General features: G+C 37.2%; 1 protein-coding gene across 5 annotated transcripts in view; it reads right to left on the bottom strand.

The window, feature by feature from the left end:
* Window positions 1-7317: 7317 nt before the first annotated feature.
* Window positions 7318-20977, bottom strand: part of LOC131068023 (protein cornichon homolog 2) — a 118250-nt gene continuing 104590 nt past the window's right edge. Inside the window, exon 5 of one of the 5 annotated variants that reach the window (XM_058003229.2) lies at window positions 7318-7611. The gene's annotated coding sequence lies outside the window, so the exon portion shown is untranslated. The other 4 variants (XM_058003226.1, XM_058003227.1, XM_058003228.1 and 1 more) reach the window with 4 other exon arrangements.

Below are 20977 nucleotides of genomic sequence, written 5' to 3' on the forward strand. Positions count from 1 at the left end.
TTATGCTGTGAGAATATAGGAAAGGCTGTAAGAAGAAAAAGAGAAAAGCTGCATAAATGAGGAGATTATAAAAGATAAAGGTGGAGTCTTTCTCAAGGCATCCATAGACAAGTGTAAAGAATTCGTTGGGTCTTTTGTAAATAATATATGTTGCATTCCAAGGGAATATTTGTGCAGGCTTGTAAAGGCGAATTGAGGTATGTTGTAACGGGAATAATGATCAGTCCTTACTAATCACGAGGTGCAATTCAAATAGATTTGCGAAGGATAGGACATAATCATTCAAAAGGTACGATCAATATTTGGTAAAGGAGGTGCAATGTAATAAAGGAAGTGAGATTTAAGGAATAACTATTTAAAGACTACCACACTTCTTGATAAAGATTTATATATAGAAGTGTATGATAAGAAGATGATCTTTAAGAGAGGTCTGTGTGTGGATCAAATGAGTTTATAATATATACACAACAGATTAGGAATCAAGTTAAAGTAAAGTTAGTTAGTGAAAAGATATGACTAATCAAATGGTTGTATTCATTTCGAAGAGTTGCATCCATTCATAGAATCATTGAAGATATAAAGGCAGATCATTAAGTAGAGGATGGTGTGGAATGAATAAGGTCAACAAATAAGACGTCCACTCGATTAATAAAGGGCAGTTTGTAAAGAGCATTTGTGGATTTATGAGGAGAAGATTATTTGCAAAGTTATGAGAACACAAGAAGTTCTATAGCAGACTTGTAATGAGATAGTAATCAGTTTTTATGGGAGATTTATGATCAGCATAAATCCATTGTTAAAAAAAAAGAAAACTATCAAGGACTAAAAAATGATAAAGCCCGAACGGGGACATTACATTATGAGTCACAACTCATGCTCACAAGCTAATGCTTGATATCTATATACACATAAGTTTTATGATGAAAGTATAAGCTTAGATATCAACACTTCCTAGGGAGTGTTTCAATGGCAAAAACTTGGGCTACATTGTTAATGTGGTGGAGTGCACATGGATTGATTAAAGATTCGAGTATTATGAAATGAAATTTTCTCTAAAATCCTAAACTCGCCACTTCCTAATTTGGGCCAAGTTTTACTACAAAGTTCATATTAGCCCTTTTATGTGGCCCCTCAAAGAGGACAATAAAGAAGGAATGATTACAAGGTCTAAGCTCTCCAAAATTTAAGATAAGAGTTGGACTACTATTTAATTACCACTAGAAGCAGTCCACCTATTTACAATAATTCAGCTTGATCATGTCTCCATATTCTTAATTTGGGTGGTAACTATATAATTGAGTCAATGTAAATGAAGTTATATTGAAGCTCATGCCACCAACGATGGATGCCACCCCCAACCCCATTATCTCCACAAACAAACCCACCTTAATTATTAGGATCTATTGCCACATAAGAAACTTGACTAATGAAGGGGTGACAAAGAATTGGGATCTAATTCTTTAGTCTGCTGTCTAAGATTATTGTTGCACAACTTGCCAAAAAAACTTTAGATGAGGCAACATGTACAACATGTGGCTAGTGGAAGTAGCATTGTAACTCATTGGGGTTCAAGTGAAATTGAACTAAACATTGACTTCGATACTTTTGATGAAGAACATTAATTATAGATTGTAATTTCATTGTGTATTGACATTTGATAAATCATTGAATTATGAATTTGTGAGTATTTTCATTTTTTGCAAATTATGAGGTATTTAAATAATTTGTTTATTGGCAATTATGAGTATTATATATATACCCCAAGGGAAGAAAATGTCATACTACCATAGCCGGACCTGATACCCACACTTGCACCCATATCGGAACTAGTTAACTTAGGTTCTATTCAATCAGTCATTTTCCTATTCATTTTAAGCAAAAATGGATTACAAACCTAATATCTTGCCAATGCAAATGCAGCTACACTAGCCTCCTAGTTTTTAACCAACAACGTACATGGCAAGCTATACTATTAAATCTTAACCTGCCATAGAAAATCCTAGCCAAACTGCCTCAACAAAGAACAATCAAAATGTCATAATCAACTAGCCAGGAATTGAATTTTTTTAATTTTTTTTTTATATTGATTATAGAGTAACAAAACAAATGTAAAAAACTGAAAGTTTTATAGCATTATCGGCCTCAAAAACTCATGCTACTATAGTAGACTGTTAATGTTCGACCCTTCTAGATCCCTAACTATGAAGGACTGACAAGTGATATACATCTCATTAGATACAAAATTATGATACTATGCACAATGAATGAAAGTTCACATCCATGCAACCCAACCCATGGGGCCTTCCATCTAGACCAGCCTCTGGTCATCTCTCATCCGGGCTGAGTATATCATCTGTTGGCGAATCAGGGCTTTATTGCCTCTGATTTCCTCCAAAAGGGAGTCCAGGGCACTGACAAAGGGTGTACCTTTAGCGTTGAGCCTATGCCATGTGTAGCCGTGAGAAAGCTCATGTACAAAGATCCTAGTATGGCCATCACTCAAAAATCTCTGGAACTTCTCCTTGTTCAGCCTGATCACTAAGTCCACTTGAGAAGAGACAAAATAATGTGTGAGTCTACGAAAAGACTCAGTAAGGACCCTCTCTTTTCCTTGAAACCTATCTTCATTTTTTTTCTTCCATATATACCAAAGAATTTCACATAATAACAGATTCCAAAATAAATTGTGTCTTTTATAAGGCCTTTAATATAACCGGCAACAATATCAAGAACATTGGCATGCAATGGGAATGAGAAATCAAACATTAGCCAGATTTCCTTAGCAATAATACAGTTTCAATAACTTTACAGATGGTACAAAGCACATCTCTATTATGGTCAAATCTGATAGGAATCTTATCAGGAATTAGCAACCATCTAAAAATCTTCTTTTTGGGAACAATTAACCTGTTCCATACTGATTTAAACAACTTACCCCATTGGATGGGCGTCAAGTCAGTATACCAAAGAGAGTTAACGTGATTGAGAATGCAATCATTGTACTAAGAGAGTTATAAACTGACATAGAATTCAACTTAAATAACTAAGTGTCGTCACACCAAGAGAGGTCAACAAACATGTTTTCAATAGTTACACATCTTTTGGGGCGCTGCAAGGCAACACAAGCATTAAACATTATATTATAAGTTCTCCTATTGGAAGCAAAAAGATGATACTTACCGGAGAGATCATCCCAAGAGATTAGATCATCATTTAACCAGATATCTTTAAAACAACAAATACCTTTGTTACCCCAACTTCTGGCCGAGCAACATTGAGTGAGGGCAAGGGGTTTACCATTGTGGAAAAAATTCCACCATATAGACCTTTCCCCACAAATGAGATCATCCCTACTTACCCAATTGTTAGAGTAGAGTGATAGGTCTCCAGTTTTTTATGAGGGCCTTATCCCCTTCTTTAGGAAGCAATTTAATAAGTCCTCTATTAATCTCAGCCCCAAGGGAGGCCTTTTCCAGTGGCTTCCTTATACACTTCCAACAAGTCACCAACAATGCAATTGATATTGGCTTTGTAGAATTCAATGGAAAACCCATCCGGGCCTTATCATTGTGTAGTGAATTAATGCCACTTTTGATTTCTTCCATAGAAAAAGGTTGGTTTAGCCTCTGGTTATCTTCGGGTGAAAGGAGCTTAGGGATGAGAGAGCAACATCTATCCCGAGCAATGATGGAGATGGGCGAGTCCTCGGTAGTGAAGAGCTTCTTGTAAAAGGAAAGGAATTCTGCCATTATGCCATCCTCACTAGAGATCTCTCTATCTTCAATCCACAACTTATCAATTTTGTCCCTTGTTTGCTTTTGCTTAAGATACTTAAGGAAAAATTTAGAACCTGAATCTCCCTGTTGCAGCCATTGTATTTTACCTCTTGCCCTTGCTCCTAAATATCTATCATGTTGCAGCTCCCTAAGTTTATCTCTAGCCAAAGCCATCGACTAGTCAAGAACCACATTACTCGAGTCAGATTGGATCTGCTCTTCGGCCTCTTGCAAGTTGGATGTGAGGATAAGTTCAACATGTCTCCCATCCTTGGCTTTCTTTTTGCCCATGGTCTTGAGAATGTTTTGCCAACCGACCACAGAGGCAATCCATCAAGCAATATGGGAACTAGAGTGAGAGTTCCATGTATTAAAAAAGCCTGACAATGTGGAGGGCAACAAGGACATCTTGATCATCTAACAACTTTGTATTTAGAATAAATTTGCTACTGCCCTCTATTTGTCCTTTGAAACTGTCTCTGAGTGAGAATTGGGCAATAATGGGGTGATGGTTAGGGAGAGAGGAAGGCTAAACTTTCACTGGACAACCATTAGAATGACGAGCAAAGGAAAAGAAGTCTTTCTTGGCATAAAATCTGTCCAGTCTAGAATAAATCCTACTTCATCATTTTTAGTAGTTGCACTAGGTAAACCAAATACCTCTGTGGGAAGATCCCGCACCTTCTAATGGGTCATACAATCTCTTCATTCCTTTCAATCTGTCCCATATCATTTTCTCTCCTCCTTTCTAGTCCACTTTGAAACCTCCCCTCTTATCCTCCTACTGCTCAATCATGTTAAAGTCTCCTCCTATGATCCATGGGATGTCAGGTAGGGAAGCAAGCCATTGCCATAACTTAGCTCTCTCCCTATAATCATTAGCGGCATAGACTGTACAAATACCAAATGTGTTGTCACCACTTTTAACAGAAATCCAGACTGTTGTGTTACATGGGGATACACCAGAGCACACAACTGCTTCTCTCCATTTTGAGTTGACTAGGATCACGACTCCCCCTTTCCCTTTTTCATGTTTGGCGCAAAACTTCAGAGCATCTTTCCAGATAAAATTCAAACTAACATCCAATGCAAAACTGATTGCCTTGACTTCTTGAAGCATGACAATGTCCAGTTCTCTATGTTGGTTAAGCATTCTTTTGACAATATATTTCCTGTCGGAAGATTCCAACCCTCAGACATTCCATGACATGCACTTCATAATCAACACTTACTTAATTTTCTTCCTTAGCAGCTTGGAAGCTGATTTACGGTTAGACTTCTTGTGCAACAAAGAGTTTTTATTTTTGGATCCTCGAGGTTTGCCTTTTTTCCTCCTCGCATTAGCCTCTGTTTCAGAAATTTCCTCATCCAACACTCCTCTCTCTTGGACCCCCTCACCACTCGTGACCGAGTAGTTGAAAACCAAGTCTATCTCAACTTCAAACTCATGGATGCCCAGTGAGGAGTCATCCTGCGGGTTATCATTCTCAAAATGCCAACTTTGGCAAGAGTGGAGGAATCGTTAGGGTTTGACCTGTCAACTAGAGGGTCAACATTGATGTTCTCGTAAACCACATTGTCAGGGTCAATCAACTTTTTAGACACAGGGGAGGAAGATATTGTAGCATCGGTGTCTTGACAATGGCGAGGGCAATCTCCCTCTTGGGAGTCCACATGATCAATCAAATCCTTAATTGGCCCAAACTGAGAATCAAGAATTTGAAATTGATTGGATTCCGATAGAATGGGGTCATTGTCGGGAGGAGGATCGATTGTCTTCGTCTTCCCCAAGCCAGAGATACCTCGATCAACCCCCTCAAAATTCGTAATGGTCGTTTTGACTAGAGACTGCCTACCATTTTTATCAGACAAGTTACTCTCAGTCAGAGCTTCAAGAACATCTTCTTCCATGCGTGACACGGAGAGGCATTTTTGCACATGTCCACGTGCCCTAATTCTTTCCAGTGCGAGCCGTTGTGCATTCTTCCTCCTTGACCGCTTGTCCTTCCTAGTTGCCACCTGGAAGCCCATATCTTCCTATTGCGAGATGGCTTCTGATACAACAAAATGTGGAGGAGGGTCGGCATTGAAGGTGCCAAAGATAGCAAAGTCATCAATAGAAGGGAGTGCTACATCTTTCTCACTCGAGAAGCCTGAAATGACTCTATTAATAACATCTTTAATAGAGTCAAGCTTGCCCACTAAGGGAGAGACATTGCCCAGATTGGGGGCCGAAGAGGAAGGGAAATCATCAGATTTAGAAACAAAATCGACGAGGTTTTTAGAAGTCCTCTTCTTCGAATTAATAATAGGGCAAGATCTTCTAATGTGCCCTTCCTTCCTACATAGAAAACAAGCATTAAGTCCACTTAGGGTTTCAACAAGATAGGTAAATCGTTCATCTCCAAGATTAATGACTATAAACCTAGGAATATACACACCAGGGTTAACGGAAAAAAGACTGTGAGCATCCAGGTGAGGAACTAGGTTCGACGAGTGGTCTACCCTAATCATTTTGCCAATTGGTTCCACAATTTGAGGAATAAAGTTCCAGAAAACGGGAGGAAGATTCTTAATTTGTATTCGATGCGGGCTTGATAGAGCCAAAATTTCCTCATTGTTAGCATCAAAAGACCATTTAAGGGCCCTAAATGTGGTTTTCCCCACAACCCAAAATTGCTTCTTAAGAATTTCCACCTGAGATTTATTGTCATTAAAGAAAATATTGAACAAACCTTTCTAAACCATTCTGCAGAAAGAAAACTTAAACCCTAATTTATTAATCCAAATATTTATCATCTAATCATCCAAAAACTTCCTAGCCGGGCATCTATCAATGTCTATAGCAACGAAAAAAATAGCAATATCTTGCAACCAATCTTTTTCTAAATCTATAGCCCTAGCCATCGCTTCATTAGGCGAAATGGACTAGGTAGGCAAAGGAGAGGGAGGGTCCTTACCGAGGTTTCCTCCACTGCCATCGCGCCCTGGTTCGGAATCACTTACCAATATGAACTTGGCTTCATCCGAAACTTGCAACACCAAGCCAACAATGGCATCACTAAAGGTTTTTCCATTAAATCCATCAACCTTGGCCGTAGAAACCGGTGGCTTGATCGAATTTAAGTTCGGCCCTATTGATTGCTCACCCATAGGGCAACATGTACAACAAAGCAAGTAACAAAGTAAAACCACACACAATAAATGCGTGAGAATTGAATGCAGGCAGGAGGGGAAACCGAGGGCCTTACCACCGTGGAGGAAGCCTTAGCACCTCCTCCACTTGCAGGAGGGAACCTCGGCGTCGAGACTAGAAGGGCGGTCCACGTCGGCGAAACCCTAGTTGCGGACCTCCTCCTCCTCACTTCTTTTCGTTCCTCGAAAAATCAAACCAAGAATTGAAATTTGATAACCATACAGTCAAATGGTGAAGAGAAATTTAAAAATATATGCTCATTTGTTTTTGTATCCATTTTCATACAACAAACATTTGTTTCTTTATATAGTTGATTGTTGAAGCACATTGTAATCATTATTTGCTTGAAAACCTAAAGGTCTTAATTTTAATAGTATTACAACTGAAAGATTTGACAAATTATTTTGATAGGGAATTAATTGCATAAATTGAGCACTTTGTCGATCATACAGATAAATCACATGGTATGTAAATAACACGAATAGTGATTTAGGAATTTCAATTTTTTTTTTATATATTTCATGTTTCATGGTGCATCTTCATCAAGAGATCCTTTTTGTCCTTTTTGGGGATATCAGCTGTGTGTATTCCATCTCAAAGTTGATCAAAGATGGGTGATAGATACTTTGCCTCGGCAACCTACGTACCAGGCATGATACAATTAAAAAAAAAAATTAGCACAGACGACAAATATTTAGGAATCTCAAACTTTAATGTGTTTAGTGTTTCATGTGCATCTTCATCAGAGATCATTTTTTGGAAATCGTGTATTCCATCTCAAAGTTGATCAAACATGGGATGACAGTACCTTGGCTCAGCAACCTACCTACCAAGTATAATACAATTAAGAAAACAATAATTTAGTGCTGTTGGATCTTGTTTTAGTTTCACTGTTGTTTGGTGGGTTTTACTGCGATATCTGAGTTAGTCTGGGTGAAAGGGTTTGACTCCTTTAAAAAACCCAACTTTACACTTTATACATATAAAACAAATTTCCAAACCTGAAAAAGTAAACTAAAAACTGACTTGTGAAATGATACTACAAGGAAAGAACCAAATGCTATATAAATGTACAATTGCTGAACTTTTTATATGGAATAGACAAAAGTTGTTTGCCCAAATAACCAAGATAATTCTAATCAATATATCTAAAAATTATTTGAAAACAAAGTACTTCAGGATTTTGTGATCAACGCATGAGAAAGAGCACGCTTCACATAAAGGTGACCCAACTCCTGCTCATGTAAGAAGGATCCATATTATCTGTCATCCTTGCACCTGCTGGGCATAAAGCACATAAAGACATACTGTAGACCAGAAACGAACAAAACAAGAGAATTCTAAATTATTACAGCTTTGAGCATAAATCATTTAGTAAATGTAAAAATCTACAGGAAGCACAACAGGGAAACAATTATTCCCTCACAAGAAAGTCACAACTGTACATGTGAGAACCCTTATTTTAGTTTTGTTCTTTGAAAATAATTGAAATTAAACTGAGGGTGAATTTAAATAAGAGTCCATAATCATCCTCCAATATTATGGCTAACATGTGGTGATAAATCACTCTATCCAGGTTTTACCAGAGCTAGAGGAGTACAGAGATGAACTTCAGCTTTCTGTTTATAACTCATAATTCATTAAACACGACTAGATAAATTATGTGATGCATTACAAATTGTCAAATACACAGATCCCCGAGATAATGCAAATTACTCAACGAATTGAGAGATAATATGAAATCCAGAATACCTGTTGCAACATAAGTGTCATATGGTGACACACAAGATTTAAAATCAATTCTTAAATGGCAATTATACAAAAAAAAGGAAAAATGTCAATACAAAATGACAAGAGAACAGAAACATTAGCATTTTAAATAATGAAATAATCGATCTTTTTCTATTCAATCGGTTGCAGCTGCATGGCTAGATAAAGGCACACCGACATGAACAGTGTCATCTAACCCAAAATGTGGCTACTGGAAGGTCAATCATATTTGCTAGCCGATCCGTACAATCCTTCTCAGTATCACCAATAAAATGTCTTTTGCATCATCTACATTCCCATCCTAGCCAACTTTGCCTTCAAATAAGTTGATGCAAGAGCATCCTTTGGTTAATGTGGCTATCCAACATCAACCAGAAACAAGTCTGTTACATTTAAAAGATGGTGGTCTTTTGTGGCATCGTCTTGGAACTTCAAAGGCCATCATGCTACGGACCGGGTTTTGTTTGAGTTTGCCTTTTCTCACCATTTAGCCTCAAGTTGTAAGCTAACATTGGCATTGAGAGAAATGTTCTAACTAGCTATGCTGATCAGTTTCAAGGTCACAACATCTTCATATAACCATCCAAAGAAGTTTGAAAATGGCAATAAAGTCACAAGTCTTTCCTACCTTGTTTTCCTTGTGCCTATGTGATCAGGATTAAATTGGGAAAATATTGAAATCTAATTTTTTTTCAAAATTTTCTATGTTTTAGTAAAATGCAATTTTGAGGGTCTTCGGTGCATTTTTGGACAAATGTTGTGCCCGGAAACATGAAGAGACATCTTCGATGTTTCCGAAATTTGGTTCTAGATTATTTGAATACCTTTCCAACGCATCAAACGGTTTGTAATTCGGAGCTAGGATGAGAAAGTTATGCCTCCTCAAAGTGGACTAAAATTTTATATTTAGTTTTTTGATAATTTTGATAGTTTTAGTAGTTTAATTGTAATAAACATTATGGTGACTCTTCGTTTCAATTCCAAGGGATTTGTGTGACCCTTGGGATACATTCGACTTGTATAAACTCCAATTTTGAATAGAATGGAGACAGTTTTTGGTTTGCAATCTTCTTGTTGTCAATTTTTGTGTTGAAATCTACAATACCGCAGGTATCACACCAGGTATTGTAATCTGGTTTTCATAAATCAGATCACTATGAGAAAGCATAACCAAATGTCTGTGGGAAGCTTAGAGAGTGTTTAAACTAGAAATTGTGATTGGTCATGATTGGACGTATGTCACTTACATATTCAAACTAACAAAACATCCAAGAAGAACCTTCTCTTGAAGCAAAACAGCAATCTTACATTGTTTAAGTCATTTTAGTGCATGGGTGAATGTCATGTCCCCTTTTCAAGATTTTTAAAATAACTTAATAATTTAATTTAAGTTGCCCAAAAGGAAATTTTCTGATATTTTATTGCTGAAATAAAAGCTTCCTCAAAGCGATTTTCAAAGGCAACTTAGGTTGTTTTTTCAAGTGTGGTCCTGGGGATTCAAAAGTGATTATGTAAAAAGGATTCTTTTACAGTTTGAGTGGGAAATTAAGAGAGACAGAAAATAAATTAATATATTTTCCCTCAAAAACCTATAAAAAGAGATTTGTGATTGCATGGCCATATTAATTTTAGTCAATTATTTTGTGTATTGCACGGCAAGGTCTGTAAGTGTAATTGCTACTAAATGGTCACTGCAATTTCTCCGATTTTCTAAAAGATTTACTTTGTCTATCTTAGAGCTGTGCTATTGAAAACTGTCACAAATTTTTCTAATGCTATCTTTGACTAACTGTATTCCTAACTTGTTTCTCTATGCAATATTTCTAAGCTAATCGCTTATTATTTAAGCTGAATTTTTATTAATTCTAGGCTGCAGCTTGGGAATCGGATAGTTTATTGGTTGTAACCGTTGCAATGCCATCATTTTGCATCACAATTTTTTTTCCTAGTCACACTTGCTTCAATTTACTCTATTGGGTGACAATTGGCAATTGATTGTTTGTTGTTTTGGGATCAAAGGTTTCCAAAAATTATTTGATGCCATATTATTCTCCTAGCCAGCATTTTATTTCAGAAGAGCTGTATGTAGGAGTCATATATTAAATGGGAGTCGCTTTAGGAGGGACAACCTTTGACAAGATGTCAGCAACTCACACTTGTCAAATCTGCCTAAGCACCATACTTTGAGGAAAGGGGCTTTAAAATTAGGAAATGAATGATATATTTTGGGTTCTGCCACATATTCCTAAATGTTGCGATGTCTTTATTTGAAGACTAGTATATTGGCTACAATTTACATTATTGTTGATGAGTATTCAGCTTGGGCGTTGACTATTCCTATCTGCTGCTCAGTTTTCATCATCAGCTATAATCTTACTGCCATGTAAGTTTTTTTGGCTCATCTTGAGCTTCTGTATCAACTAGCATCTTCAGTTGGGTACATAATATTCTCACATTTTCTATTCAGAGTATATTTGATTGTTCCATATAAGCACTGCTGTTGCAAAGGCTTAATCAGCTGGGATCAATATTGAAGATTCTTCTTTGGCCCAACATTATTCCATATATTTACAATATTTGCAATTTGTCATTCAACTGTTTGATGAAATGTATGTTACGATATTTCTTGAAACTAAATATAAACATCAGAAATATTGCAAACCACTTCAAGGGGGTGATTCCAATAATCAGATAGTAATATGTGAATTCAATATTTGATGATATGACAGTTTGTGAGAAATGTCTCCTCCTTATTTATAGGTATAACTATGTCCCCTTATCTTAATTAAGGGGGATAAATATATTAACTAAAATTAATGTTAAAGTTAAGCATACCACAAATGCTTATTCTTATTATACTTAAAAATATATAATATATACTTAGGAATATATGATTTATTAGGATCATAACATACTTAGCAGCTTTGGAACCTTTTGTATGATCTTTTCATCATTTTTTGTTGTATCTTCAATTAGAAAATTCTTCAACTCGAGTAGGACTTCGAAGATGGCTCTATTTCACAAATGTTTCACTCGTTTCTCCATGATTTCCTTAGGTTCTAAAATAAACTTGCATTCTTAATCTAACTCAAGACAATTCTAACTAGTTTGGAATATTACATTTATGGGGATCTTTATGGGTGATCTTGTTGAGCTCCTTATAATGAGAGAAAAATTTCTATGGATCATCCTTTTCGTTAATCATAATGAAAGAAGATAAATAGGATGTTATTCATATGGCCGATATGTAGAAGAAAATAATGATATAATAAATTGAAATGCTTGCCTAAAGTGCAGTATGTGTTGGTCTCCATGCGAATGCATGTCATATGTATGAAATGACTACGCTGGTGCATTAAAGAAATGTTGGATTGTTGTAATAGAACATTTTGGTCAATGATATATATCCCCAAATTGTATTTGTTTCCTAGGATTCTTGTGGGAGCCTAGATGGTTGATTGCATTGTATCATTTTAAAAGTTAGCGAAAAAGGGTGTAATTGGGTCATATGCATAGTGATTGTGAAAAATGCTTAATGAAATAAATAAGGAAATACTAAAATCTTGCATTGGTTGACTCAAATTGTGTTGTTTCCCTCTTGCATATTGTGCACCTTGAATCATAAAGGGAATCGTGCATTGTAAAAGCACCATGTTGGTAAGGATTGAAGCTCCTATTTATATTATTGTTCTTTGTGAATGATGTTAATTTTATTCTAGTATATCATAAAGCAAAAATGCATGTCCCATATGATTTGGTAATTTTTGCTTTGTAATTGTCTTTGTGCATGATGTGGTGAATGTGTTGTAGGGAAGTTGTAATTGCTTCAAAGCTTGAATAATGTTTGGAATGGTTAATTTGAAAATGGCATTATGTTGTGTGGCATGTTTGGAGGCTTAGCAAACTCACTCACTTAGTGTGCTTGATATAGTGTCCCCAATTTTTAAGGTGACAATTAATTATATTAATTTTTATTAAGTTGTCAAAAAAATAAATAAATATTCATTGTGGTTGGGCAGTGAGAAGTGAAGGCCTCCTTATAAAGCCCAGGACCACAATGAATTGCTATAAAGGTGAGGAACTAGGTTTTTGTCCAGCCCAACTACAATAAATTGCTATTTGCCTTCGGTGATATAATCCACGGCTCAGGACCAGAACCATGTACAAGCAGGAGACTCCCAGGAGTATTCAGATATTACATTCCACCTCCTATGGTCTTTTGAGATACTTGCCTTATATTATGTATTGTGCCCAATCTTAGATTGCTGCAGCATAAATCATCTAATTCTCGATAATATAATAAACACACCAAAACTTTGCTTCAATATATATTGGATTTATATGAAGCTTCTCATTGAGTCAGCCCACTTAATAATTCTTACAAATACATATCAGACCATGATTTTCCACTCACCGCCAATATATTATAATGGCAAGTATTACTTCATTATTCCCCGTAAAGGAAAGCCAAAGAAATGTTTAACATATCATGGCCTCCCTTCAATTAATTAGTCTGCAGATAATAATAATAATAATAAATGGATAGATCTCGGACAGAATGAATTCTTCTTACTTGTCCAAACTTAGAATATATAAAGACTCCAAAGCCAATACAATATTAATACCAAGTCTGTTAATAAAACTTATCTGCAAATTTTGGCACAGATCTAGATTCCATCATGAATCCACCCCTTGGGAAGAACTAGGTTTTCGTCCAGCCCTTCTGTTAAACTTGTAAAGGTTTCCGAAAAATTCATTGTGGTTGGCCTGTGAGAAGTGAAGGCATATGTTAATTGCAGAAATTCAAGTACAAAGCAAGATGTTGAAGAGTCTCTCTGTGTGCATATAGACACGATTTCCTTCTCAAGGGTACCGGGTTCTTTCTACAGACAGATGCAAACCATCCCATAGCAATAGAAGTCTTACGCTGAGAAGATTTGCTGAAGTGCTTCCCAACGCTGAAGCAAACACATATATCTTAAATCTCAAAAACCAGACAGAAGGGATAAGTTGCCATTGAAAGGAGTATGTAGTATCTTTGTAGTTGTTTGTTCAATGTGTCATGCCGTTCTATATGTAATACTGTCTGAAATTGCAATTAAGGGTCAGAGAGTTGTGCTATTTATTTGTTCTTTGATTCTCTGTCCTGCTACAATTTTTGGAAACACATATGCAAAATCTGGAGCAAACTTAGTAACAGAATTGAATCTAATAATAAAAGTTCAGAATTGAATACATCCGGACCTTTATGTCATTTGTGGAAGAAAGTGGTGTTTTGCTATTATTCATATTTAGGGACTTCTCAGTGGTATCAGAGCCAAATTTCTACCAGCTTGTCGGGTACTAAGATTGATCACGGGAATGGAAGAAAAGGGCAATCAAATTGTGGCCTCTAAAATCGCTAGATGGTATCAAAGTTATCAATAGTATAAGGATCTTCTAACCTTCCAAGATTATCTAAGACCGACAGGAAATATTTTACCATAAGGAGCTTATCAGAGTTTTTGACAAATATTCAGGTGAACCTGAGGATGTCAAAGCCACCAAATCTTTTCATAGATTCTACATAAGAAAAAGGGAAGAAGAAATGGAATCAGAATCTGAATCAGAGTCAAAAGAAGGTCAAATTGTGCCTAGTCAAAAGGGAGTTGATGCTTGTAGAGAAACTGAAATGAATGAGACGAGTAAAGAGCTGAAGCCAGAAGGAACATTCTTGAAAGAAGAAAACTCATAAGTTACCATTGAAGAAAGGATAGAAAAAGAAGAGAAATCACTTGCTTGTGATTTGCAACTTACAAATGATCATGAGAAAGACAAAAATCAGCCATATGAGGATATGGACAAGCAAGAATCAACTATTGCACCTACAAATGGAAAAAACATAAGTCTTCATGGCGACCACAAGGATGAAGAAAATGTTTTACCGGATTTTGTCAAACCAGCATTGATTGATCGGCTATGTGGAGGTATGAATTCTACTAACGTTTCCATTGTGTGAACCAGCACTACATCTTATTGGTAAGGACTCAATTTGTGATTTGGATAACTAGAATAGTGACGATGTTCATACATATGAAAGCAATATGGAAATTTGGTCATGTAGTGAGATTAATTTCCCTTGTTTTGTACACATGATTAAATTTGAAGAGTACTTGTATTGTCTTAAAGAGCTGATTGTAGAGTCTACGAGATTGCCTAACAAGAAGATCCTACAATTTGATAGTGTTTGGTTTGTCATGGATACTTCACCATGGAGTTGGTTGGAAGCAAAAAACATAACAGTTATGAATCAGTTTTATGAAAGCTAGGAAAACATGTGACTTTCAGCTGACACACCTCATAGACCAGCTGTTATGAAGAAGCAACCCCCCTTGGAAGAAGATGCAATAAAGGGCAACGAAGACACTTTGAAGAGGCAGGAACATGATTCTGATTTTCTGAGTTTGACCAGCAGTCCTTTGTTATCACATGAGCCTTGCATTGTGGACACTCAGGAATGGATTGATTAGGATGAGGCTAAAGATGATAATACAGATTGCTCAAAGTCTGATTTTGTATCAGCGGTTGAAGAAGACCCTAAGGTAAATGATTCCACTCACCGTTATGATGGTAATCCTTTGATTGAGCATGATGTTGGGCTAACTTCAAAACATGACTTTTGTGGAAAAGATGTTGTGGAGGGATCTGTTTTTGAATGGCATGATTATGAAGACAAACCAGAACAGTTGTTTGACAATGTTAGACTTCAAAACTCATGTCACTTGGAAGGTCAATTGAAGGTAAATGAAGACATCATTATTGAAACCCTAACTCACTTTGATGATACTCATAAGATGCTGGCAGATTATTGTTGGAAAGCTCAAGGAAGACACAAAAGCCTTGAAGGAGAACTATCTCTTACAGACTTATTGGCACTCAAAGAAGCTTTGGTTGTGATGAAATCAAATTACCTACACCTACTCTCGGATAGAGATCATCTCCTCCAGCTTCATAAGTTATATTTTGATGCATTAAGGATAAAAAAGGACGAAGTTGATATGCTTACCTATGAGCTTAAGGTCACCGTGGATTCCTTGAAGAGTACTCAAATGGCCCTTCAACAATCAGAAAATCAAATTGATGAGCTTTGTTTGGAGTTGAGCTTGACACATTCTTCATCATTCGAATCAGAAATTCAGTCATCTACAACAGCCGCATCCAACGAGCAACTACTCAATATGAAGATTACGAAGAGAAGTGTTGATGTGTTTTTTATGCACTTCAAACATAGAATAAAATACCAAGGTAGCTTATCCTCTCTTGATGCTTGTAGAAATTTTTTATAGACTTGGTCCAAAGCAATCTTGCACATTGCGCTGGAAAACTCAAAATGGAAAGCACTATGTATTCTACACCAATTGGGTAGTAACAAATCTTGAATGCACACTTGATTACCCAATTCAACTCCTTGCTTTACATTCTTGAGAATGAAATTTCTAAAGTTCTCAAATGTACCATCACCTTCTTTGGAAGAAGAATCACGATCACTTTCGACAAGCACCTCTATTGAGTTTAGCACTTCCTGTGAGTTGTTTTCTTTCATCGGTCCTTGCAGCATCAATACTTCTTCCACTTTAGATCTATAAATCCCCAGGTCTGATTCAAGGAACAAAATCTCATTGTCTTCTCCATACTCGGTTATCATGAGCTTCGACCTTGGTGTGTTGTCTATATTTATTTGATTTGGAAGCCCTTCCAATGGCAACCACATGTGTGAAAAATTGGCCGCTACATAGCCATTCAATCTCCTGGACCAACCTCTACTTAGAGGCATACCATATCCATCTGGGATGTCTACCACTGAAATATCGATGAATTGTTTAACTCTCGGATCAGCAGCCAGTTGCATGTGGATGCTATTCAGTTCTCCTATCACTGGGACTTTTGTTTTATCCAATTGAGTCACCTTCTTATTTGTAGGGGTAGGAGTTAAGCCCAATCTTCTACATACCGCTAGAGGCATCACATTGCTAGATGCACCCAAATCCATCAAGCAATTGTGTAGAAGCTTCCCAAAAAAATTGACAAATAAAAGGAATGGAGTAGGTTCATCTTTCCCTTGATAGAAGATGACTAGTTTTTCCTTCTGAGGACAAGAATTTTCTTCCCGCTTCTTTGTATTGCTCACCATTTTATTCTCTTTTGGGCTTTCATTACTAATTACATCTTTACCTTTGACAACTTCCTCACTTTTCACAATCTTTTCATTCTTTGTTGTCTTTTCACTTTTCACCACACTTTCACATTTTGTTGCACTCCCAGTTGCAGTGGGTGAGATTTTAACTTTAACATCTTATTTCTTAGCCACGTCTTTGCTTTTTACTACACCATCATCCTCGGGTGTGCTCAAGTATTCTTTGATGTGTTTTCCTCTTTGGCAGGTTGGACGAACTTTGAACCATGTATATAGTATTCGGCAGATGCTAAGCAGCATTGGGTTCAATTTGAGGAGCAAGTGAATGCACTTTGAACTACAATCGTGTTTTGAGCTGCAAAGGATTGAGGAGTGCTCATCATGTTTCTAAGAATGTTGGATGTACTTTGGGTAGAAGTTCTTGTAGTAGTGTCATTCAAACTTCCCAACAACGTCTTTCTAATCTTAGGCACCCTCGTCAATTCCATTAGAGACAATACTTTCACTTTTTTGAATTCTTCTAACACATAAACTCAATCTTTTCACTTCGCTCTGAGGGGGAGTAGCATTCTTCACTTGACTTTGAGGAGGAGCAGCACTCTGCACTTGACTGTGAGGAGGAGCAGTATTCTGTCTATACTTTGGTGAATCCTTTGGGTAGTTTGAGGTGTTACTTGCATTTGGATCCAGCAAAGTCAAGAAGTTATTTGGAGGAATCGATGTAGTCAATGGATTTTGTGATCAATTGTTCCTCTGATAAAATTTGGGTAAGTAATTTCGTGATGACTGTTGGAATGCTTGAACTTCCCTTAATCCTCAAACTAGAACACTATCATTGAGTGGAGGAAACACATAACCCAATTCTTCAACTAGTCCATTTGCAAAGGAAGGCGAAAATTGAGAACCTAGCGGCACCATGGGGCCGTTTGCTAATGCTGGTGGAAATCTACCATTTTGATCTTGCATCGTATCATTATCAAACTCGAGAGGAAACTTGAAATCTTCAATTATTAAGGCTTGATTATACCTCACCGTGGGAACTATCTCATATCCTATTGTTGGAGGATTCTCTAATGCTTCATTGCTACGCACCTCTTGTTGAAATATGTCAGCTGCAACTTTGAACTCATGGCATTGTAATTCAGAATGCTGACTTGTATTGTGCAATCTACACCAATTTGATAAAGTTGCATCTGCGAGGAAGACCTTATGAGCAAGTCGACTCTCTGAAGTTGGTGGGTTGTCCAAAGTTGAAGGCACACTTCCATTGTTAGGTGCATTGTTCCATATCCTCTTTTAAAATCCTTGATTATTACCACGAAATCCCTAATTATTTCCTTGATAGCCTTGATTGTTTCCTTGGAAGTTCTAGTTATTTCCTTCATAAACTTGGTCATTACTTTGGTGTCTTTGGTAAGTTCTTTGCATATTCTCAAGTTGATTGTTCTGATTTCTCAAATGTGTAGCTTCAGTGGACAACTTCTTTACTTGTTCAATCAGCTCCTTCATCTCCTCTTTCTCTTCCCGTATCCTTGTAGATGTTGTTGCATTTTGCAAGTACAGTGGATGTGTTTGGAAAGCTTGTGAAAGTGGAGCTCCTGGGTGAAGCACCAGCTGATTAGATGATTGCGTGGTTGGATACACAGATTGTGGAACCAGATTCATGACTGGTATATGATGAACCAAAGTTTGACTAATGCCATGAATTTGATTCGCTACTGCAGGCGATCCCATATGGAGCAATGTTCTGACAACATTCTAACCCAAGCCTTTACTCACTTCCACGGCCTTTGCATAAACTATTGTTAGATCGACGGGAGCCGGATGAGACTGCCTCACGAACATGGAGGTGAGGCGATCCAAGGCTGAGTAATAAACTTCTCTAGCGGACTCATCAGTAACAATATAAGGATGTTGCAACCTTGTGTGAGCCCTATGAAATCAGTTGTTAAAGGAACTAATGGGCTCATGTTCATGTCTCTTGACATCCACAAACTGCCTGAACAATTCTGAAGGCATAATGGGGATACCAAACTTTCCCGTGAAGGCTGCTTTCAACACTTCCCATGAGTTGATAGAGGATGTAGGCAGATGGATGAACCAATAAAAAGCTTCTTCCGCCAAGGAATAAGGGAAGAGCCTACATGCTATGTCTACATATTCAATCCATCTATTACGCAATGCATCCTCAAAGATCTTGATATGCTCCGCAACTATTCGATTTGGATCATTCACTTGGAATTTGGAGCAAAACTTGTCTAGATTCTTTGGCATGTCATGATAAGCCTGAAAAATAAAAGAAGATGGATTGGTAACAAACCATGTCCCACCCTTTGGAGGAGGTGGAGGATTGTGAGCCATTGTTAAAATGACTGGTTGAGAAGCTGATTGGCTTGAACCTTGTTGATTTCCTGACTGGATAGTCCCTTGGACTTGAACTTGAGGTGGTGAAGTTTGAAAAAAAACGAAAATATCTTCTCCACTTGGTGTCTCTTAACTAGATGAAGCTTCTCTCTTTCCACACCTAGGCTTAGGGGCGAATTTGACTTCTTGATGTTCCCTCTCTCCTAGAGTAGATCTTAAGATCCTTTGGTAAAAATGAAATGATACGATCCAGTACTGCGATAATGACTGAAGGGAATGGCTCAACTACTCTTTTGAAGACAATTAGAGATCTATGTGTCAGTTCTTCTTCTTCTTCCAAAATAGATTGTACTCGCATATATTCAGCTGCACTTATATTGTTCCACACGAGAGTGTTCAATTGTGAAATGATATCTTCTCGTTGGTTTTGCCACCCTAGATATGGTTGAATACTGGAAATATGTTCTCATGTGGCAAAACCATTTTGAATCATGGTGAGAGATTGTAGCTGTTAATGTCTTTGGATTGATGATTCTCCTTGAGAATGCTTCTCCTTGAAGGGCCCTCCTTCTAGCGCCAATTATGTTGATGTGTTTTTTATGCACTTCATACATAGAATAAAATATCAAGGTATCTTAGACCTGACATTTGAAACCTTGGAGTCACCTAAAGTAATCGCTTAGTTCAGCATTTGAGGAGATTTTGTTCAAGAGAGGATAAGATACCTTGGTATTTTATTTTGTGTATAAGTGCATAAAAAGCACATCAACAAATAGATACACGGATGAAGAATTTGTGGGACCCCAATATGAAGTTTTTAGAAGAGAAGACAAAGATATAACTTGCAACCATGGGGCATAAGTTATGACAGGTGGTACATTTCGTTTTCAGTTGGAGACATCTCTTGAACTTGTACTTGTTGATGACCATCCACTCATGAAAGGAGAGGAGATTAAGATCTATCAAGACATCACACATAGGCATGAGGAAAATATTGATTTTCTGATTTTGAACAGCAGTCCCTTATCCTTGCAGAATCATGTGGGCAGCTCCATATACAAGAATATGTTAATGTTATGGAATCTTCCAAGATTGGCACTCAAGTTTTGTGTGTTGAACATGAGGAATAAGTTGTATCAATGAAGGATGTTAAGAAGACACAAGGTATGTGTGATGGATAGCTACAAAGAACTAGGAAAGCAAAGTTGCTGGTTGCCCAATCAAAACAGCAGCTACAAGGAATCCAGGAACACAGAAGTCATATGGCTCAAGCAAGAGAAATCAGAAAAGGCTATCTTCATCCACTATTTCTTCCAAGAGAAGAAGAAATGGAGATGGAGCATACAAATGATGAGGCGCTTGGGATGAAAGAAGCAAGAACTTGTAGTTGTGTGTGAACAAGAAAAAATGTATGATTCAGAAAATTCTATTGAGAGATCTAGTCTGCATCATGAGGTTTGTAAATTTCCTCTTTTAGAGAACCCATCGAAGACTCATATCATAGATGAGGTTGGAATAGTTGAGCACACACTTGGTTTATCAGCCACTAGTGTTATACCTACCATGTAGAGGGAGACATAAGTGAATGGGACTCGGTTGGGCCTTTGATCATTCGTGGAGAGTTTCAGGTGTTGTCTCTTTTGGAAGACACAAGATAGAGATTACATCTTTTGGACCAGCCTATGTAGTAGTGTACAT

The sequence above is a fragment of the Cryptomeria japonica genome, chromosome 4 (genome assembly GCF_030272615.1).
Source record: "Cryptomeria japonica chromosome 4, Sugi_1.0, whole genome shotgun sequence".
NCBI lineage: Eukaryota > Viridiplantae > Streptophyta > Pinopsida > Cupressales > Cupressaceae > Cryptomeria > Cryptomeria japonica.